This window comes from Schistocerca americana, chromosome 1, assembly GCF_021461395.2.
Source record: "Schistocerca americana isolate TAMUIC-IGC-003095 chromosome 1, iqSchAmer2.1, whole genome shotgun sequence".
Lineage (NCBI taxonomy): Eukaryota > Metazoa > Arthropoda > Insecta > Orthoptera > Acrididae > Schistocerca > Schistocerca americana.
This window is the reverse complement of record NC_060119.1, coordinates 311,663,450-311,686,082: the sequence shown is the minus strand read 5'-3', so window position 1 is coordinate 311,686,082 and position 22,633 is coordinate 311,663,450. Positions and strand designations below refer to the sequence as shown.

General features: G+C 42.4%; 1 non-coding gene across 1 annotated transcript; it reads right to left on the bottom strand.

The window, feature by feature from the left end:
- Nucleotides 1-22,188: 22,188 nt before the first annotated feature.
- Nucleotides 22,189-22,261, bottom strand: Trnak-uuu. Its single transcript has one exon. It is a non-coding gene; the product is annotated as a tRNA-Lys (tRNA).
- Nucleotides 22,262-22,633: the final 372 nt, after the last annotated feature.

The window sequence follows — 22,633 nt, the reverse complement described above, 5'->3', positions numbered from 1 at the left end:
TTTAAATATCGTACAGGACAATTGTGATTTGGTGAGTAGCATCACTGACAATTTATATAAAGGTTAACACATCTAACCACTGTATGATATTCAGGGTTTCTGGTTTCACGTGAACGTTCCTTATGTTTCACAAATGGTTCATGAATTCGCGATAAAGTTTTCGAAAAATGACTGTCCGCCAATTGATCTCTGTACTAGAGCAATCGGACAGCTATTCCTGATGTGTGCAGTTCTCTTCCTAAGCTCCCAGTCGATACGAAAATACCAGGCCTGAGTTCTTGCACGATCCTCCTAAAGAGCTTCAGCTCGCCTGACTAGGAATACACACCCTAGGGCTGATAAAATGATGCTGCGCGTGTGTCCTCAAAGTCTATCGTGGTGGCGTGTCTGAAAGTACTCCTCTCGATTTACATTCCGCGTCATTTCGAAGAAAACAGTCGACCTTTCGAAGACCACCTCCGCTGTTGTCCTCAGGAGTAAAAAACCATTGACTACCGGGGTTGGTGTAATTTTCTGCTTATATGGGCACGACTGCAGCTTCTGGAACCAATAAGTGACGGCCGAAGTGACGCGAGCGAGAAACACAAGTTACGCATCTCGCAGCAGCTCCGTCCCGAGGGGGATTGTGACCCACGAGAAATATATTAACTACAGTTATTAGCTATTAACTATAGTTAAAGTCACGAACGATAGCGGTCGAGTTAGAGCTGTTCTGCACAACTACGTCACATATGCTCCGACAGCCAATGAACGTTCAGTATGTTCTGAGCGCTCTGCTGTGAATATCGTAGCCACTGGGAGCATTAAACGTGATCATAGCGAGTTGTTTGGAGAATTTCGATTCCATTGGTTGCGAGTTGTCATTACTGTTTGTGGTAGTGAAAGGTGGCTACACTGAGTCGCAGCGCCAGAGATTGCGCCAAAGATTATTATTCCGCCGCCTCAAATGGTGCAGTAGTAGTTCAGAGGATGTCGAGAGCAGTTGTTGTACTGTTGGGCGAGAGAGTAGACGCTGTTCGGCTGGTGTAATGTATAGATGGAAGAAGTTGCAATTGTCAGAATATGTTTGAGAAAGGAGATGGGCTTTTGATTTATGATGCTGGTGTAATGGAACATTTTCGTCAATATATAATGAGGTAAAAAGGTATTACAGTTTTCTTTAATGACAATCCCTCTTGCTCACAGGTACAGTCAACAAAGCATCTGGCTCGTGTTCATTTATTAAATTCTGGTTTCTATGTGCAATTATAGTATTTCTGGCTTTTCAATTAATTCATTGTAAATGGTGCTTAAAATATTTTGTCGTATTGAGAAAGAACCGAGCCAGATAAATGTACGTTGAGTCACACTACCACACACAGAACAGTTACACTTGTGCTTTGTTGATTCGTAGCTTTTATAGTTGTAGGGGACTTAATTAATCAATTGTGTTAATGGAAATTCCTTGACATTCTTTATTTTTATTTTATGCAGTCAGATTGCGTGCTAATACTAATCAGGGCCAACCAGTTACGAGACTTCGTAACCGGTCACACAGCTACTAAAATTATTGCATTTATTCATTAATATTAGTCCTTTCTTTTTAAGTAAACCCCCATGCAGTAGTAAGTGATCAATTCTACGTAAGTAAGCGAGAGACTTAATGTGCAGGATATACGCTTTCTTCAAGTGTAGAGCACGCACATTCGCATACCCCAACTGTCGCTTGGAGTCGTTAACAATGTAATCCCCATCCGTGCCACGACATGCGCTAACCGCCATTGCTCATGGATCGGACTACAGTTTCCTTGTCCGCCATGCTTCACGAACGCTCAGCTCCGTGCAGGGCCCACGGGAAAACAGTATGACAATGAAGAGGTACTCACTGAAGGTCTTAACTTTGTGGTGTGCTATTGAGAGCTTGCAAGCATTTAAATGAGCAATTGAGAATTATTTACCTCGACTGAGGGAGGCTGCTGGCACTCGTAAGACCTGCAGTGTCGCGTGATGTCACGTACGCGCAGCGGCCTGTCTTTCTCGTCGGCCTCGCAGGGCCAAGTGACGTCAGGTGGCGCGAGAGGCCGGGACCACGTTAGAAACTGACTGCCGCACCCACCCTCCTACAAGCGTCAAGCATTTGTCTTTGCATTCGTTCGGTATCCAAACTCGCCCCCAATTCTACTTAAAGTGCACCCGTAGTCTGTAAAAATTGTTGCTGTTTATTCTAATCTCTGCCCTTCTTTATTGCGGGATTCCAAATGACACATGAGTCATAAAATTTATTTTACGGCCGTTTTCCACACTATGCTCACCTTTGGCCGACTTCTCCAGCTACCCTTGTGTATTACATCGTTTGTGCTCTGTATAGCTGTCGCCAGTTGTTCGACCTACGTAGATGCTGCCGGCCGGAGTGACCGTGCGGTTCTAGGCGCTACAGTCTGGAACCGAGCGACCGCTACGGTCGCAGGTTCGAATCCTGCCTCGGGCATGGATGTGTGTGATGTCCTTAGGTTAGTTAGGTTTAAGTGGTTCTAAGTTCTAGGGGACTGATGACCTCAGATGTTAAGTCCCATAGTGCTCAGAGCAATTTGAACCATTTGAATTACAAATGTGTGCAAAAAAATTCACCAAATCCAATTATCAGATGCGATGATGCGTATTTCCTACGTCCAAATGCACCTTAACGAAGCGAAAGTTGTAACTTCTTGGGTTTCTTGTTGTGTTCTAAACTGAACTGGTTTCCTGTTCTTGACTTTCGCGTATGCCTGTATTGAAAACGAACCTGACAATACAAGTGGTGTGATTATGTAAACGCCATGTGAAAAAAACGTCGCCAAATCCAGCTGAAACTGTATAACTGTATTTTCTACCAAAAATAGTTAAAAAATATAAAACTGTATTCTAAATAACTTATTCTATGAAACTCTGCATTGTGTAGTGCAGTGAACACTGCTACAATGCGTGACGTCACAGTAATTAACTTTGAGTTCCACCACAGAAAACTAACAAAATTCAAGCAGTACATAAAATTACAAAACGAATTTTGAAAGAATAACTGTCCAAAACGTTAAAAGAAACACACGCGAATGCAACACGCCGCTGTAAGAACAAGACTATCTGAATAAGAAATGAGATCTGCATTGGACTTTACCTAAGCTGAATCTGATATTACCAGTTCCGTTCAGTAAGTAATCCACCCCCTTTTTTTGTCGGCCAATTTCGGTTGAAAAAATGCGGAATTTGTTATGGGACGTTGTGGAATATTCCCGCTTCAGCCCCTACAGTTTCATGAAGTACTTATAGGTGGCGTCTATAATGGAGGTGCTGCACAAGCAGAGAGCTGTCACTGAGTTTCTTCAGGTGGAAAATGAGCATTGCAGATATTCATAGATGCTTGTAGAATCTCTACGGGGACCTGAGTGGAGAAAAGCACGGTAAGTCATTGGGGGAGGCGTCTGTCATCATTGAAACAAGGTCGCGCAAACCTTGAAACTTCCCCTTTCAATATAAAGAAAGACTGTGCTGGTAAACTTCTACGTTATTTGATACTGAAAAAGCTGAGTAAAACTGAACGTACTCAGACAGTTTTCTCTTTACTTATTCTTATCATTTCTAAACTGACACACAATATTTTAGGGCAACGCAATCTGATTTTTAATTATCCCAACAAAAGGCTAGCCCTGACTAACAATAACCTACACCCCTCATGGACCCCTTACCTCACAAAAATCTTCGATACTCGGACCACTACAATGCAGCGAGCGCCAATACTGCCAGCTAAATAAAAGATTCTAACTACTGAAGGCACTAACTACTGATAGGCATATAGTTAACAAATGAAAGATTTTGAGAGAGAACAAACAATGTATTTGCCTTAATAGTGTTCAAAAGTCATTATATATATATATATATAAAAATTCGTAACATCAAAGTTGACAAATTTCCTTTTTCTGGCAGACACACGTCCAGAGCGTTTGCTCGTATTAACATTTCAGAACTCTGGCATCTCTCTCCCCACATCCACCCTGCTGGCTGTTCACACCCAACTGCCCAAGGCTACACTAGCCAATAATCCAACAGTGAGTCCAACCAGCCACAGACTGCACACAGCGCAGTCAGCGACTTTAATACAGAGCGCTACGTGGCGTCACCAACATAAAAACCTAAGTAGTCTACTTACAACCTGTCCGATCTTCCGCGTGCCGGCTGGTCGATCGCACACAGCTGTGACTCCTGCAATGTTGGGACGTCGGACATCCTCATTGGAGAAGGTCGACAGATCACAATGAAACACCTCACTGCTGAACTCGTCGACTCTGTTTGCAGTGATGACACATTAGTCCGCCAGCTAGGGTACTCAAATGACTATTCCTCGTTACCCACCTCACAGCAAGGATCTCGCACATATCGACTTCCATCTGTTCTGCCCAATGAAGGGCACACTCCACGAGAAGGAGTACGTGGATGATGGGAAGGTCATTCATGCAGCAAGACGATTGGTCCGACGTCGACAAATAGTGGTACGAGGGCAGTTCAATAAGTAATGCAACACATTTTTTTTCTCGGCCAATTTTGGTTGAAAAACCGGAAATTCCTTGTGGAATATTTTCAAACATTCCCGCTTCGTCTCGTATAGTTTCATTGACTTCCGACAGGTGGCAGCGCTGTACGGAGCTGTTAAAATGGCGTCTGTAACGGATGTGCGTTGCAAACAACGGGTAGTGATCGAGTTTCTTTTGGCGGAAAACCAGGGCATCTCAGATATTCATAGGCGCTTGCCGAATGTCTACGGCGATCTGGTAGTGGACAAAAGCATGGTGAGTCGTTGGGCAAAGCGTGTGTCATCATCGCCGCAAGGTCAAGCAAGACTGTCTGATCTCCCGCGTGCGGGCCGGCCGTGCACAGCTGTGACTCCTGCAATGGCGGAGCGTGCGAACACACTCGTTCGAGATGATCGACGGATCACCATCAAACAACTCAGTGCTCAACTTGACATCTCTGTTGGTAGTGCTGTCACAATTGTTCACCAGTTGGGATATTCAAAGGTTTGTTCCCGCTGGGTCCCTCGTTGTCTAACCGAACACCATAAAGAGCAAAGGAGAACCATCTGTGCGGAATTGCTTGCTCGTCATGTGGCTGAGGTTGACAATTTCTTGTCAAAGATTGTTACAGGCGATGAAACATGGGTTCATCACTTCGAACCTGAAACAAAACGGCAATCAATGGAGTGGCGCCACACCCACTCCCCTACCAAGGAAAAGTTTAAAGCCATACCCTCAGCCGGTAAAGTCATGGTTATAGTCTTCTGGAACGCTGAAGGGGTTATTCTGTTCGATGTCCTTCCCCATGGTCAAACAATCAACTCTGAAGTGTATTGTGCTACTCTTCAGAAATTGAAGAAACGACTTCAGCGTGTTCGTAGGCACAAAAATCTGAACGAACTTCTCCTTCTTCATGACAACGCAAGACCTCACACAAGTCTTCGCACCCGAGAGGAGCTCACAAAACTTCAGTGGACTGTTCTTCCTCATGCACCCTACAGCCCCGATCTCGCACCGTCGGATTTCCATATGTTTGGCCCAATGAAGGACGCAATCCGTGGGAGGCACTACGCGGATGATGAAGAAGTTATTGATGCAGTACGACCTTGGCTCCGACATCGACCAGTGGAATGGTACCGTGCAGGCATACAGGCCCTCATTTCAAGGTGGCGTAAGGCCGTAGCATTGAATGGAGATTACGTTGAAACATAGTGTTGTGTAGCTAAAAGATTGGGGAATAACGTGGTGTATTTCAATGCTGAAAAAAACAACCCCTGTTTCAGAAAAAAAATTTGTTGCATTACTTATTGAACTGCCCTCGTACAATGCAGGCATACAGGCCCTTCCAAGAAGGTGGCGTACGGCCGTTGTATTAAACGGAGATGATGTTGCAAAATAGGGTTTTATAGCCAAAAGAGTAAGTAATAATGTAGTGTATTCGAATCGTGAATAAAACCAAATGCCCACTACTTATCGAACGCCCCTCGTAATTCTGAATTGCAATGCTTAATGATAAATCATCCCACTGTGTCCTGACCGTAATGTTAAACTGGCCTAACACATTTTCATGACTTAGCCTGTGGCAACAGAAACGCGGTACTGCTCGAAGATGGTGAAAATAAAAATACAGCACAGCAGCAAACCAGCTAAAGAAAAGAGAGCCTTGCGCAAGTGCAATGTGAGGACGTGCAGCTATGCTAAGCACATTGTGCTTTTCTGAATGACTGTGTTCCGCTCAGTGCAATGAGGCAACACATATTTACAAACAAAATTTTCGTGAGGAGACAGTGTTAGAAACTCGACTCATTGAATGATTGAACGTGACTAGCATTAAAAAACTGTCTTGAAACTCTGATTCTTTAACAATTACAACCGTCTTTACAAAAATTACTTCTTATAAAAAGTATGACTCTTCCACAAATTAATTAGTAGACTGGACAAGGAGTGTCAAATCTCTGAGTGAAAGGTACGTGAACATACAACTTTGCTTGATCTCGTCTCGACAATTAAACTAACTGAGTTGAACCAATGAAGAGGAAATTGCCAAGTATTTGTCTTACTCAAACTCACGATAAATTACGCGCGAGCGAGCAATGCGGCGATAACATTACCTGAAAATCTTTACAAAATCATATTTCTAAAATTCGCTTCCTCTGCATTTTATCTCTCTGTTCTGTCAGCTACTTCCAGACCACCCAGTAACGTAAGCAACACTCAACTCTCTCAATTTTCAAAATGGCTCTGAGCACTATGGGACTTAACGTCTCAGGTCATCAGTCCCCTAGAACTTAGAACTACTTAAACCTAACTAACCTAAGGACATCACACACATCCATGCCCGAGGCAGGATTCGAACCTGCGACCGTAGCAGTCCCGCGGTTCCGGACTGAAGCGCCTAGAGCCGCACGGCCACCGCGGCCGGCTTTCAATTTTCACTGAATGCTGCTACATACAACCAAAGATCATATTTCTTGCATTCAGAATCTCTGTGGCGTAGCATATCGATTACTGAAGACCTAGCGGAGAAATATGAAGTATGATACACATAATAAAATAGAGCTCACGTCATTATCACTGAATAGCAAAAATTAAACTAATAACCTTACAAAGGCTATCACCAAAAAGTGTCCAGCTATTTTATAAGGCCTTCTGCTGGGCACAATGGTCATTTAATAACAGTCTGTCATCAAAGTGTTCTTAAATATTGCTAAGTCCCAACAGAAACATCGAAACACACTTGCAACATTTTAGAGTACCGCGAACACTCCTAAAAAACTACTACACTGATGAGCGAAAGCACTGTGATATAGTTCTTAATAGCGAGTTGGCCCACATTTTGTATGTAATACTACAGCAGTTCTGCGTGGCATGAATCACTAAGCCCTTTGCACGTTTCCAGAGGTACATGCAGCCAGGCGTCGTCGCAATTGTCACGCTATACGTAAATTACAAGCTGGTTATTTGTAGGTGCGGAGCAGGCACTCAATAGCGTCCCAGAGGTGTTCCACTGGCTTCAGATAACACGAATTTGGTGGTCAAGACATGAACATGAGTTCACTATGTTGTTGTTGTTGTGGTCTTCAGTCCTGAGACTGGTTCGATGCAGCTCTCCATGCTAATCTATCCTGTGCAAGCTCCTTCATCTCCCAGTACCTACTGCAACCTACATCCTTCTGAATCTGCTTAGTGTATTCATCTCTTGGTCTCCCTCTACGATTTTTACCCTCCACGCTGCCCTCCAATGCTAAATTTGTGATCCCTTGATGCCTCAGGACATGTCCTACCAACCGATCCCTTCTTCTATTCAAGTTGGGCCACAAACTTCTCTTCTCTCCAATCCTATTCAATACCTCCTCATTAGTTACGTGATCTACCCACCTAATCTTCAACATTCTTCTGTAGCACCACATTTCGAAAGCTTCTATTCTCTTCTTGTCCAAACTATTTATTGTCCATGTTTCACTTCCATACATGGCTACACTCCATACAAATACTTTCAGAAACGACTTCCTGACACTTCAATCGATACTTGTTGTTAGCAAATTTCTCTTCTTCAGAAACGCTTTCCTTGCCATTGCCAGTCTACATTTTATATCCTCTCTACTTCGACCATCATCAGTTATTTTGCTCCCCAAATAGCAAAACTCCTTTACTACTTTAAGTGTCTCATTTCCTAATCTAATTCCCTCAGCATCACCCGATTTATTTCGACTACATTCCATTATCCTCGTTTTACTTTTGTTGATGTTCATCTTATATCCTCCTTTCAAGACACTATCCATTCCGTTCAACTGCTCTTCCAAGTCCTTTGCTGTCTCTGACACAATTACAATGTCATCGGCGAACCTCAAAGTTTTTATTTTTTCTCCCTGGATTTTAATACCTACGCCAAATTTTTCTTTTGTTTCCTTTACTGCTTGCTCAATATACAGATTGAATAACATCGGGGAGAGGCTACAACCCTGTCTCACTCCCTTCTCAACCACTGCTTCCCTTTCATGTCCCTCGACTCTTATAACTGCCATCTGGTTTCTGTACAAATTGTAAATAGCCTTTCGCTCCCTGTATTTTACCCCTGCCACCTTTAGAATTTGAAAGAGAGTATTCTAGTCAACATTGTCTAAAGCTTTCTCTAAGTCTACAAATGCTAGAAACGTAGGTTTGCCTTTCCTTAATCTTTCTTCTAAGATAAGTCGTAAGGTCAGTAAAGCCTCACGTGTTCCAATATTTCTACGGAATCCAAACTGATCTTCCCCGAGGTCGGCTTCTGCCAGTTTTTCCATTCGTCTGTAAAGAATTCGCGTTAGTATTTTGCAGCTGTGGCTTATTACACTGATAGTTCGGTAATTTCCACATCTGTCAACACCTGCTTTCTTGAGTTCACTATAGCGCTCCTCAAATCGCTGAAGCATGATTTTTGCCGTTGTAACAGACAGTTACCCTGCTGGAAGATATCGCCATTGGGGAAGACATCAAACATGAAAGAACTAAGGTTGTTTGCAATAATGTTCACGTAGTCCACAGCTGTCATGGCGCCCTAGACTTAGAACTACTTAAACCTAGCTAACCTAAGGACATCACATACATCCATGCCCGAGGCAGGATTCGAACCTGCGACTGTAGCAGCATGGCGGTTCCGGACTGAAGTGCCTAGAACCGCTCTGCCACAGCGGCCGGCTAAATCTTGTCATAACAACCAACTATGACAGTTATTATAGATGACTGGTGTTCTAAAAATTGCTGATAAAATGCTTACATCAATAGCCAGAACAATCAGGGTGAATGACAATTAAAAACTAAAGTAATTTTGAGAATATTTCTCTTGGAGAACAGCGGTTTTTTTAGTACTTAAAAATTAATATAAACAGTCATAATCTCAAGAAACTTCTGTTTTTATTTTTTTATGACCTTATCGTTTTCAGTTTGTTTTAGACCATCTTCGGATTTCACACTGAAACATATACCTTTAATAGAATTGTAGGGATGTCGTAATATATAAAATACCTCTTACGTAACAAATAATAAAAGAAGAAATTTTACCCATGGTGGTAGACGGTGGCTGTGAACGGAGCAGGCGCTACGACTCCACGAACGCTAACTGCTAAGGAGACCAATGCAGCTGTTGCTTAAATACGGAATGCTCCTTCTGCTGTACACCGAATTACAACAGCGATAGCCAGTCAGGCATACAGGACGTCCGACGTTTGTTGCAATAAAGTATATACAAAATGGTCACACGAAAGCTAATAACAGACGAAAAAATAGATGCTTTATATTACATAAATTAATTACGATAACCAGCAGTACGCCACACGAAAGGTAATAACAGAGGAAAAAGTAGGTGCCTTATACTATATGAAGCAACTACTATAACCAGCAGTACGTCAATCTGTGATAAAAAAACATAAAAGAAGTAATCAATCTCAATTTATTGTGAAAACAGCGATAACCATCCATCTATGCAATGTCATTCGTCATTCCCATCCTTTGCCGCCATCTGCTCCTTGTGCCATTGATCTTCCACAGTATTAACGTCTTTTCCGTTTTCTCATGACGTGCCCAAAGTAAGTTAGTATGAGACGACATACTTCGGTGAAAAGACCTTAATGTTGGGTAAGATCGAAGGCACAATGAAAGCAACACTTTAACGTCAGCTACAATTCTAGCAACCTAAGTGAAACTTAGCAAGCATTCCACTGTTTACAGCTGCTGTCAAATGGCGGCTCGATTCAAATACGGCCTTACTTCTACTAAAGTCGGTAGTGTGACCACAGACAAAAATTTCTAGAAAGTAGGGTAAACCCGTGATACAGGAGAGATTGCCAACACCTGTAATTCTTCCACAACCCGCTATACAGCGCTGCTGGTCAATTAGTAGTTAGTAACGTGATTGTTGCCGCTCCAGATGACTGTTTAGTTCAACTAAAAGTATGTAATTTTCATGTCTTTAGTTTTCCGTATACCATGAAATTATGTAGTATGTCATAACCTTTCGATTTAAACATAACTTACACTGCGAGTGCGACGGAAACTTTAATTTTAGAGTTGTATAGGTCTAACTGCATACCGGTAATAGGTTTTGTTTGAGTTTGCATTCACCATGTTTGATGACACGCTATGGCCGTCTCTCACGGCTGAAAGGGAGAGACAGTCATAACCAGCATCGGGATAGCTGGCCATTCCATAAACGTGTTATATATTAAATTTTGATGCCATCATTACTTTTTTACAGATGTCAAATAAATGCACTCGAAAGGCCGGCTCTTGTGGGGGGGTCATGGGAAGAAGTTCTTAAAAATGCTGTTAAAGTAAACGACGATGGTTATTCTGAAAGAAAGGCTTCCACCGAGTTTAATATTCCCGGGAATATTCTTGAGAGAAAATTAAAGACTAACTGTGATTCCAAAATTCCAGTGGGTCCTAGTTCTTGTTTGGGTTCAGCTAATGGATTACGACTTGTCCTCCACATAGAAAAGAAAAATGTAGACCAACGTTTTCCTCGCTTCCCGCGCCCGGGTTCCCGGGTTCGATTCCCGGCGGGGTCAGGGATTTTCTCTGCCTCGTGATGACTGGGTGTTGTGTGATGTCTTTAGGTTAGTTGGGTTTAAGTAGTTTTAAGTTCTAGGGGAGTGATGACCATAGATGTTAAGTCCCATAGTGCTCAGAGCCATTTGAACCATTTTCGAACTAACGTTTTCCTTGACGAGGGACTGTATACGAAGTCTAGCTTATGGTTTTCCTGTGCACCTTGGCCTAGAACATAAATTTAATAACGGAAAAGAAAATCAGGTTACGATTGGTTTCAACTGTTCTTATCTCGACATCCAGATCTAAGTGTGCGATAATCAAAAGGCGTATCTTTGGCCAGAGTCCAGGGAATGAATCGTGATGAAGTCAAGGAACGTTTCAACTTACTTTCAACTCTAATGGTAGGAAATGATTTGCTCAATAAACCGGAAGTGTATTTAAATGGACGAGACAGGCCTTCAGTCTGACGAGCTGCTGTTGTAGCTGAAAAGGGGTCATAAACAGTTCCTGTGATTGCTTCGTCAGAAAAAGGATACACTATTACAGTACATACATGCTACAATGCTGAAGGGATGTTTCTTCCTCCTTATGTTGTCATGAAGGGAGCTAACGGAAAAAAATGGAGGGCAACAACATGCCACCGGGAAGTAAAGTTCTAAAGATGTCATGTCAAAGAAATCTGCCTACGGGTATGCTGAGATCTTTTTTGAATGGTTAAGCGGTCATTTTGTGTCCCGCAAACCCCTGGGAACAGTTATGCTGATTCTGGATGACTGTACTTCACTCTATAGCTCGGTACAGATGTCAGAGTTTGCCTAGAGGAATGGTATCATTTTAATGTGCCTCCCCAGCCATACTACCCATTGTCTACATCCGCTAGACTGATCTGTCTTCAAATGTTTAAAGCATCATTTTTACAGTGTCGTTGAAAAATGGCAAAAGAATCACCCACATCAGAAGCTAGGAAGGTTACAACTGGCGAGTTGTTACAATACTGATGGGACAAAGCTACAACACCAGGGAGCAACGTCCCTAGATTCTATGCAACTGGAATCTACCCGTTTGCCGGCCGTTGTGGCGAGCGGCTCTAGGCGCTTCAGTCTGGAACCGCGCGACCGCTACGGTCGCTGGTTCGAATCCGGCCTCGGGCATGGATGTGTGTGATGTCCTTAGGTTAGTTAGGTTTAAGTAGTTCTAAGTTCTAGGGGACTGATGACCTCAGATGTTAAGTCCCATAGTGCTCAGAGCCATTTTTTCTACCCGTTTATTCCGGATGCAGTTCCAGATTACACTCTTAGAAGTGATCAGAATAGACTTGCAGTAGACGAAAACACCAACGTACCTGTCCAAACACTCCACGAAAGAACCTCAGCACCCTTGCCATGTTTCTCTATTAAAGCAGGCATCATCGAGTCATCTAGACAGAAATCAATGAAAGAGATCTGTTACCAAAGCCGCAATCCACTACTAGAACCACCGACTCTGCTTCAGCAGACAGATGTGGCCCTGAAAGAAGAGCAACCTCACCCCTACCAGGGCCTTCTGCAAGACCAGACACTAGGCCTATTTGACTTGTGATTTCAAATGAAACGAACCAAGTCGCCCCTACAAAAATTCTGGACAATATTTCATCTATGCCGGCTAGAACCGAACCTCAAACAAACACACGCAGGCCTAGAAAACTTAAAGCTACGTACTTGACGTCAAAGGAAAATTTAAAAAGTTAAAATTGAAACTTGATGCAAAAGGAAATAAACTAGGCCTAGTGGAAAAAAACTAGTGGGAAAACCTCGGATCATGAAGGTTAAAGGTATTTCAGGCAGTAGAGACTCTATAATACAACCGATATTTAAAAAAAATTATAAAACTCTTTAATCACGTCTGCTGGTGGCAATGCTTCTGAAATGGTAAAATTGCGTATAGAAAATTTTTGCTTGCTCAACAATGAACTTGCATTCCGCCATCCAGCATTAGATTCCCAACAGACCGACGAGAACGTTAACTGAGGCATTCTTTAGTGACCGATCTCAAAATTACACAGTCTGCGTAATTATATTGCCCGGATACTGATAGAAAAGATCGGTAATAGAGATTTCAGGGTCGCTAACATGAAAGTTTGATAAAGCAAATGCCGATTGAACACTAGTAACTTTCGGCTGTGACCCCCAAACAACTAGTCTGCAAATCTCCTTCGCTGTAGCCTGAAAAAGTTCTAAAACGCATCATAATAAATTGAGATGTGGCATTAATGGAACAGGAAAGAAGGTTTCTTGATTCACACACGGCTGTTATCATTAAATTAACGAAATTACTTAACCAAAAGTTACTAATACGAGAGCGACACTTTCATTTTATGAGACAGCAATCAAAAATAAGCGAGAGTCCGAGCGGTCTAGGGCGCTGCAGTCATGGACTGTGCGGCTGGTCCCGGCGGAGGTTCGAGTCCTCCTTCGGGCATGGGTGTGTGTGTTTGTCCTTAGGATAATTTAGGTTAAATAGTGTGTAAGCTTAGGGACTGATGACCTTAGCAGTTAAGTCCCATAAGATTTCACACACATTTCTTTTTGAAGCCAGAGAGACAGAGAGAGAGAGAGAGAGAGAGAGAGAAGGAGCACAGCTCCTACTTTTATACAGTCAAAACTAATTACGTCGACTATCTTCAACTTGCTTTACAGAACGTCTTTTATCAAATTTCGATATATAAACATTTCTCTGGAATATTCTGTATATGAATCTTCCGCCGACGGTTCGAGTCCTCCCTCGCGCATCGGTGTCTGTGGTGTTCTTCAAATGGTTCAAACGGCTCTAAGCACAATCGGACTTAACATCTGAGTTCATTAGTCCCCTAGAAGTTAGAACTACTTAAGCCTAACTAACATAAAGACATCACACATATCAATGCCCGAGGCAGGATTCGAAACTGCGACCGCAGCAGCAGCGCGGTTCCGGACTGAAGCGCCTAGAACCGCTCGGTCACAAAGGCCGGCTTGCTGTTCTTAGCGTAAGTTAGTTTAAGTAGTACGTAAGTCTAGGGACCGGTGACCTCAGCAGTTTGGTCCCTTAGGAATTCACACACATTTAAACATTTTATGTTAAATTATGAGCTTCTCTCCTTACTTCACAGATTAATTTACATAGAAGCAATTTATTCTTAAAGTCTCTTAGTATTAATTAAACGTTAGGGGCATATTTCATTAATTACTCGAAAAAAACTACATTTCACTGTCATCTTGACCACTTGTTTCTTATTTTGTCTCTATAAATGCAAAAGAAACGTTCAACTGTGGTAAGATTAGTATACATTGGTTGCAGAGGAGTAAATAAACACCATATTTCAATAGAATCATTAACAAAATACGCTGTCCACTTGGCAGTTCATTTTAAAGAAATTGTTCGGTACAAATACTTTACGTTTCACTGACTTTGTGTACCTGTTTCTTAATCTCTTTTTTGTCCTTTGTCTTTTTATTAATGTTTTCAGTAAGAATCTTGACGGACTTGTCCGCAACCACTACACACGCGCGAGGCGTCCGATCATCACATTTTCTCAGTTGGGGCAATCAGTTGGGAAGGAAGTGAACTGGTCGGCTCGTCCGGTGACCTCTGGCGGCGTTTCAAGGAAACCCGCTGCCCAGCTGGACGGCTATCGGCGCTGTAAAGCATGTGAACGGTTCTGGCGGTTGGCCACGCCGCCACTCCTGTATGCCTCATGCACGTGACGATCGGCTGCGGCTGTTGATACTTGAAAATCGAAGCAAAGCAGTATCAGCTCTACAAAAATTAGTTAAATATCTCAGAGCTGTCCTATGAAAAAGTTTGATTAGTACAACAGTGTTGTGGCGTAACAAGCTAGTTACGCCACACTGAGAAGGGAGCCGAAAGGCACGCGTACACACACGCCGACTGGCGTCAAGTCTGGAACAGGATAACTATTGAATGGTAGCAAGAAAAGTACGTAGCTGCTTTATACTTAACTTTTAATCTTTGTTGGTTTACAACGTTCTTCTTGAGACATTTATACGATAACTCTCAAAGTAGGTAAGGCTAATGGCGCCTTGCTAGGTCGTAGCCATGGACTTAGCAGAAGGCTATTCTGTCTCTCGGCAAATGAGAGGAAGGCTTCGTCCGTATTGTCGCTAGCAATGTCGTCCGTACAACTGGGGCGAGTGCTCGTCCGTATCTCGAGACCTGCCTTGTAGTGGCGCTCGGTCTGCGATCTCACAGTGGCGACACGCGGGTCCGACATGTACTAAATGGACCGCGGCCGATTTAAGCTACCACCTAGCAAGTGTGGTGTCTGGCGGTGACACCACAAACAGAGTTTACTTTCACTACCGTCTTTCAGTGCACAGGTAATGTTCTTGCGATCCAGGTCTAGCTATAGGGAATATTAGTTCTCACTACTTTGTAGTTGGTACCCTTGTCTACAGATCGTGGCCTACCGTCAAACAAAGTGAGTCGAGTTGTTCGCTGGGTTCGTGAACGAACAATACTTCTATTTGCGTTTCAGTGTTCCTCATAGGCGTTTCAAGAACGTCTGTGCAGAGTCACTGCTTAGAGTTTGCGTTTAAAAATAAAGTTCACTCGGTGTATAATTGCAAAATTTTGTGTGCGGTGACAATCACACATTCACATGGTGTTAGTTTATTGAAGCGGTTTTTTACTGGTCCATTACCTCGCCAATGAAATAATACTTTTTATAAGTTAATGAAATTACTTTTGTGTGCGGATGCATGTGTCAACGTGCGTGTACACATCGAAGACAAGTCGTGTGCACATAACTTCTCACTGCTTTGGCTGGCATGCAGTTCACTACGTTGAGTTTGACATAGGTTATAAACTGTTCACTCGACGTAACACGTATTTGATGTATACATTTTGGATTAACAACGTCACTCACTCGGGTGTCTATTGCGAACATTGTCCACCAGTTCACGTCGCAATCTTCACTTACAAAACATTCACAAATAAATGAGTCCCTCTTTCTTTCTGTTTGTTCCCTGGATCGCATGTACTCCTTATACAAATTAATTTACATAGTTTTTACATTTATCTTTTTTTACGAGTGGCGTACTTTATATCAGTAAAATGTCGCTCGTGTATTTGGGTATGTTAGCTGTGACTATTGCAATGCATTGCTCATGGTCCGATGTTCGCAAAATCCTTTACTTCCCTCGTTTTATGTTTCACGAATTGAGTGTCATTACTGAGATTATCCTCATGGTATCATGTATCCATGAAGTAGTCTACTCTGCTTAAGGGTTGGCAAAGAGCAAAGCACAAACAAAATCCAAACAACACACACGGCGATCACGAAAATAACACGTGCGTCCGAATTCACATGTGAGAAAAATATTGACTCCTGCTCCGCAGAAACTCACTTAACCTATGGTCCCACATCATTTAATATATAATGGATCATGCTGTTCAAATTGTGTCGGTATACCTTTAAATAGCAATTGTGTGTTTCAAAATATAATTCATATCAACTCATATGAAATAGATAAGTAAGAGATTAGCATACACAAATATTTACATTAAAAATAAAATATCAGTCCAATAGCACCTTGTTCTGGCTTTTGCTTGACTTGTCAACTAGAAACGCTGTTTTTCGTGCTGCTTACATATTAATACACTCCTGGAAATTGAAATAAGAACACCGTGAATTCATTGTCCCAGGAAGGGGAAACTTTATTGACACATTCCTGGGGTCAGATACATCACATGATCACACTGACAGAACCACAGGCACATAGACACAGGCAACAGAGCATGCACAATGTCGGCACTAGTACAGTGTATATCCACCTTTCGCAGCAATGCAGGCTGCTATTCTCCCATGGAGACGATCGTAGAGATGCTGGATGTAGTCCTGTGGAAAGGCTTGCCATCCCATTTCCACCTGGCGCCTCAGTTGGACCAGCGTTCGTGCTGGACGTGCAGACCGCGTGAGACGACGCTTAATCCAGTCCCAAACATGCTCAATGGTAGACAGATCCGGAGATCTTGCTGGCCAGGGTAGTTGACTTACACCTTCTAGAGCACGTTGGGTGGCACGGGATACATGCGGACGTGCATTGTCCTGTTGGAACAGCAAGTTCCCTTGCCGGTCTAGGAATGGTAGAACGATGGGTTCGATGACGGTTTGGATGTACCGTGCACTATTCAGTATCCCCTCGACGATCACCAGTGGTGTACGGCCAGTGTAGGAGATCGCTCCCCACACCATGATGCCGGGTGTTGGCCCTGTGTGCCTCGGTCGTATGCAGTCCTGATTGTGGCGCTCACCTGCACGGCGCCAAACACGCATACGACCATCATTGGCACCAAGGCAGAAGCGACTCTCATCGCTGAAGACGACACGTCTCCATTCGTCCCTCCATTCACGTCTGTCGCGACACCACTGGAGGCGGGCTGCACGATGTTGGGGCGTGAGCGGAAGACGGCCTAACGGTGTGCGGGACCGTAGCCCAGCTTCATGGAGACGGTTGCGAATGGTCCTCGCCGATACCCCAGGAGCAACAGTGTCCCTAATTTGCTGGGAAGTGGCGGTGCGGTCCCCTACGGCACTGCGTAGGATCCTACGGTCTTGGCGTGCATCCGTGCGTCGCTGCGGTCCGGTCCCAGGTCGACGGGCACGTGCACCTTCCGCCGACCACTGGCGACAACATCGATGTACTGTGGAGACTTCACGCCCCACGTGTTGAGCAATTCGGCGGTACGTCCACCCGGCCTCCCGCATACCCGCTATACGCCCTCGCTCAAAGTCCATCAACTGCACATACGGTTCACGTCCACGCTGTGGCGGCATGCTACCAGTGTTAAAGACTGCGATGGAGCTCCGTATGCCACGGCAAACTGGCTGACACTGACGGCGGCGGTGCACAAATGCTGCGCAGCTAGCGCCATTCGACGGCCAACACCGCGGTTCCTGGTGTGTCCGCTGTGCCGTGCGTGTTATCATTGCTTGTACAGCCCTCTCGCAGTGTCCGGAGCAAGTATGGTGGGTCTGACACACCGGTGTCAATGTGTTCTTTTTTCCATTTCCAGGAGTGTATTTGTAATCTGAATATAGTTATTGCGTGGCCTCTACATCGTCCTTTCAGTAACTGATCAATTCAATTTAGTGTCACTCTATATAGCACAAGTGTGACGAGAGAATGTACTCTGTTTACATACAGTTCGCTATCAGGTTTGTGTAAGTGTATAATATATTTATGCCATATAAGTCAAACCTGAAAAAAATGTTTACTACAAGGTAACTATTTGCATTGAGTATTACTATCTCTTGCTCTATATACACCTAATTGCAAGTAATAATTCACTTGTTTATGTTTGTACTAGGCAACAAATTACAAAAACGTAACTGTAGTTCTCATTTGGCTTTTGTTCATCACTTTCACGTATCCAATAATTTAAATGATATATACAGAAACAGCTTCCAGCATAAACTTGTCAAACTTCTAGAGTTCATATAACTAATGCTTAAAATAATTTTTTCACTGACAAAACACTCAGTCCCCATTTTCGTATTTCACAGTCTTAGTACTGTAGTGAAACACTTTCCCATTATTTAGAGTCACTTTTGACTATATAAGCATGCTTTTATGAAAATACACAGCTGAACTCACTAACTACTACTAATATTTATATCCATTGCCTTTGATACTGTGATAGTACACATTGTTCATTTCACAATAAGAGAGGTTCAGTATAAAACTTCTATATGTGTATACATTCACAATACAGTTCTTACCGGAACAATTATTTTGTTAATAGATCGGACTTCAAGAACAAGGCGCACTCTCCTCTTCCTCTGCCCATTGCTAATGAAGGGCTGCTGTATGGCGAAAGGGAAGGTTCTATTATACGCCATTGAATCATTTTCCCTTTTCGGAGATCTTGTTTGTCAACCTCCCTTTTGGACTATGGGACGGAATACGTTGCTTTGCACTACGTTTTATGCGGTACGATTTTCATCCGGTAAACATAACCCTTGATCACGCCAGGCTTTAATGAAAATGCGTGGACATATTTCTCCTGTAACACACACAATTCCGTTTTCTGTTCGTCCGATAAGGTTTGCGCCTCATTGTATTTGCAGCGTATGAACGAAGAATCTATTTGGTTTTGGCGACTGTTCTCTAATTCAGCTGCAAGCTTCGTGTACTGTGAATGGTCTTGCACCCACAGCACTTGCATACTATGGCTCAGCCTGCTGTGTTTCGCTTTTGTCTTTATCAGATTCAAAACAAATTCCTAAGTTTACATGGCATTTTCCATGCAGGAGGTCGATCTCTACGTCCCGTTCATGCATGAATTCCTTGCATACGAGGTAGGACACGGTTCAAATTTTCAGGACAAGAAACGTGCGTTGATCCGCTCCGTTCTCGAATTCTACACCTATCCGTGCCTGTGACGTAACAGTCTGGCCTCTGGCACCAATAGCACCAGATACCACCGATTTAGAAACAAATATTTATATGTATTTAAACAGTAAAGAACATTCATTGTGTTTAAGAGCCATAATAATAAAAATCTCCGATTATGCTGCAACTGCAGTGAAACATGTCTGGGACAAAAAACAAGATCATGTTCTGCTGAAAAAACATGTTATTGTTAAAGTAAACAAAGACAAAAGAGTTTAAAGATCAAGATGAATAGTTAAAGAAGTTTTGTCTCGCGTTTGCAGTTTATGGACAGTGAGCAAAAACACGGCAGAGTTGTGTGACTTGCGCATGCTCATTTGCGTGTCGTTTGCTGTGTCTCTTCGTCTGCTGTGTTTCTTTCGACAATGGCAGCTCACGAGTCGTCAACAGATCCAACTATTCAGTTTTGTTTAGAAATTGAAATGAGGAAATCTCTAGGAATCTTCTGATATCGCATATGAAGACAGATGTAAAAGGGAAGATTTGTTGAAAGACATTGCTGTACCGCTTGTGGAGTGTGAAAGGACTTTATGACAACACAGTGCAATCGTGAGCGTTGCAAAATGGTGAAAGCTAAACGTGCGTCTGGCACAACTGAGATGTACGTTCCGAAGTGGATATTTTACGAGCATCTGAAGTATTTGGAAGGCGTGAATAAGCAAGGGAGAAAAAGATTTGCAGTCGTAAGTAAAACGTCATTCACTAGCTTAACTGAAACTGTAAGACTTTTCGTCGGAAATTTTGTAATTACAACTGTATTTTCACAGGAACTTTACTTCTCTTCTCATACCATGTTGTCAAAATCTGATACAAAGTACTTTGCGAATTAATGGCTTCCTTGTTAATAACTAAAGCTGTCTGTAAGGGTTTTTCTCGGAAGCTTTTTATTACATTTGTCTTTTCACTCACTATTTATTTATTCATATTCCTCTTGCCATTTCACTTTACCAACATCCGATACAAAGTAGATAGCAAATTCATCTCATACATTTTTTGCGGTTTTTCCTGCATTGCCTTTCTTTCTCTGAAGACATATATTTTGCAGAGGCATCCTCCAACTGCCATCCGAAACCCTGCCCGTTTCTGGATCTCCCACATCAAAACTTCCACGTAGTGAGTAAACCGTGGCACTTTCTTTATTTCTTCTAAGAAAACTGTGCAAACACATAGTTACAGAAGTCACTAATATTGCTTTTTCAGGACCGTTGTTCTAAAAAAGACACCGGAAAACTGCTTACAATATTCCAAAAAAATTGTCCACAATTCTTCTTGCGCGAGATATTCGGCAATTAAACATTCTTTTCTGGCTGCCCTTCTCTGGCCATCCTGCGTGTGGTTTCAGCATGTACTCTGAAAGAGCAAAAGCATCATCTCCCGCCATAACAAATGACAAAATTTCAGTCAGAATCCATTTCCATTGCTTTTGTCTAACAAAAAATAAAAACGAGGAACGTATGTTTGCAAGAGTTTGAAACTGTTGTCAACATTTTTCAACAGTTGTAAGTTTCCCAAACTTACAACAGTTGTAGGTTTTTGTTTGTTGGAGTTGGTTTTCGGTGTGAAAGTACCATAAGGATCGTTTGACAACTTTAGGCGTGTTGAGTTACGGGACTGCTGTTAAAAAATGATCAGTTAAACCTTTTATTTCGGCACTTTATAAATAATTGCGTTTTTATATTGCCTATGAAATGAAACTGAACTGTTAATAAAGAGCATTGTTTTTGCTGTCTCGTTGTTTATCCTATTACAGTTACACACAGATGTGTTTGGGTAATACTGCAGATTACTGTTAAGACGAGATTCCTTGTGTCCCTAAAGACAGCTACATAATTTGTAGCTAATTAACTTTTATGTGCACCATTTGTCGTGAACAGGGGTGCTAAATTATTCTGAGGAATACCAACAGTGGCGGATGGTGGGTTACTTTATGCCTTCCTTTTATAAATATTATAATATATTCAGGTTTCTGTTAAATGTAATCCAAAAATTTAAGTGTTAAGTTTTCACAATGAATGCCTTATTCAACTAATAACAGCACTGCGATAATATAAGACATCCAATTTCTGTATGCGCATAGCAACAATGGTCCTACCAGTGAGCATGATTCATTTTTCTTTCGTTTGAAGCAGAACTTAAGTGCAAAGTGAAGCACATTGAGGTAAAGGTAGATGTCATTTGGATAGTAGTGAATGCTGGTCAAAAGCAGAAAAGTACGACAAAGTGTACAAACAATAACCTGCAAAGAGTTGTGAGAGATACACTGGCGGTAAACATAGCAAGAAAACTGTTAATGTTCGAAGTGTGAGGTAGATTCCGAAGAAAGTGATGAATCATCTTTCTCAGGAACTATGTTATGTAAACTATTCGAATGTTATCTTCAATATTTTCAATACTTTTGAATTGTACCAAAGTTCTCTTAAAGTGACCTTTAACTTTTACTACTAATTTAAGTAGACATTGCTGAAGATAAGACTAAGTAAACTTAAACGATTGAATAAGAGAAAAAAATGTATTTTTAGAACAGTTTTCAGGGTGGGCAAATGGATAAACACAATCACGCTGAGCCACTGTGCAGTTCTCGGAGTAAAATTGGTAGTATTAGATCTGTAGCTTATACAGTACAGGCGATAATAGCGCAATACAGATTAATAAATCGGAATACGGATGACTCAAATTTGTAATTACGAGCGATATTTACAGATAAAAATATTCGCCCGAACAGGGACTTGAACCCTGGACCCTTAGGTTAAAAGCCTAATGCTCTACCGACTGAGCTATCCGGGCTACATGTTCCATGGTGCTTACATTACGATTATCAATGTTTTACATGTGATGTTTTAACCACAGTACATTTCCCTCACTTTTAAGCACAAGTGGATCAATCTGCAGTTTACACAAGGAGAGAAAGACGTTAGAGCATAGTCGCTGACGCTGTCGCAACCGGTTTCGGACTGCACATAACTCGCTACCAGTAGTGGTGTCACACAAAGCTTACAGGGATGGCCTTGTCATCTCCAAGGTGCCATGAGTATTAACTGAACCTGTAAGCTGCTGAACCATTTGCTTTGTCTTCGACGGCCAAGCGCTACGCTGTGAAGCATCATTGTCTTAGTTTTGTTACGAACATCCTGTTCCAGTCTACTACGCGTTTCACTT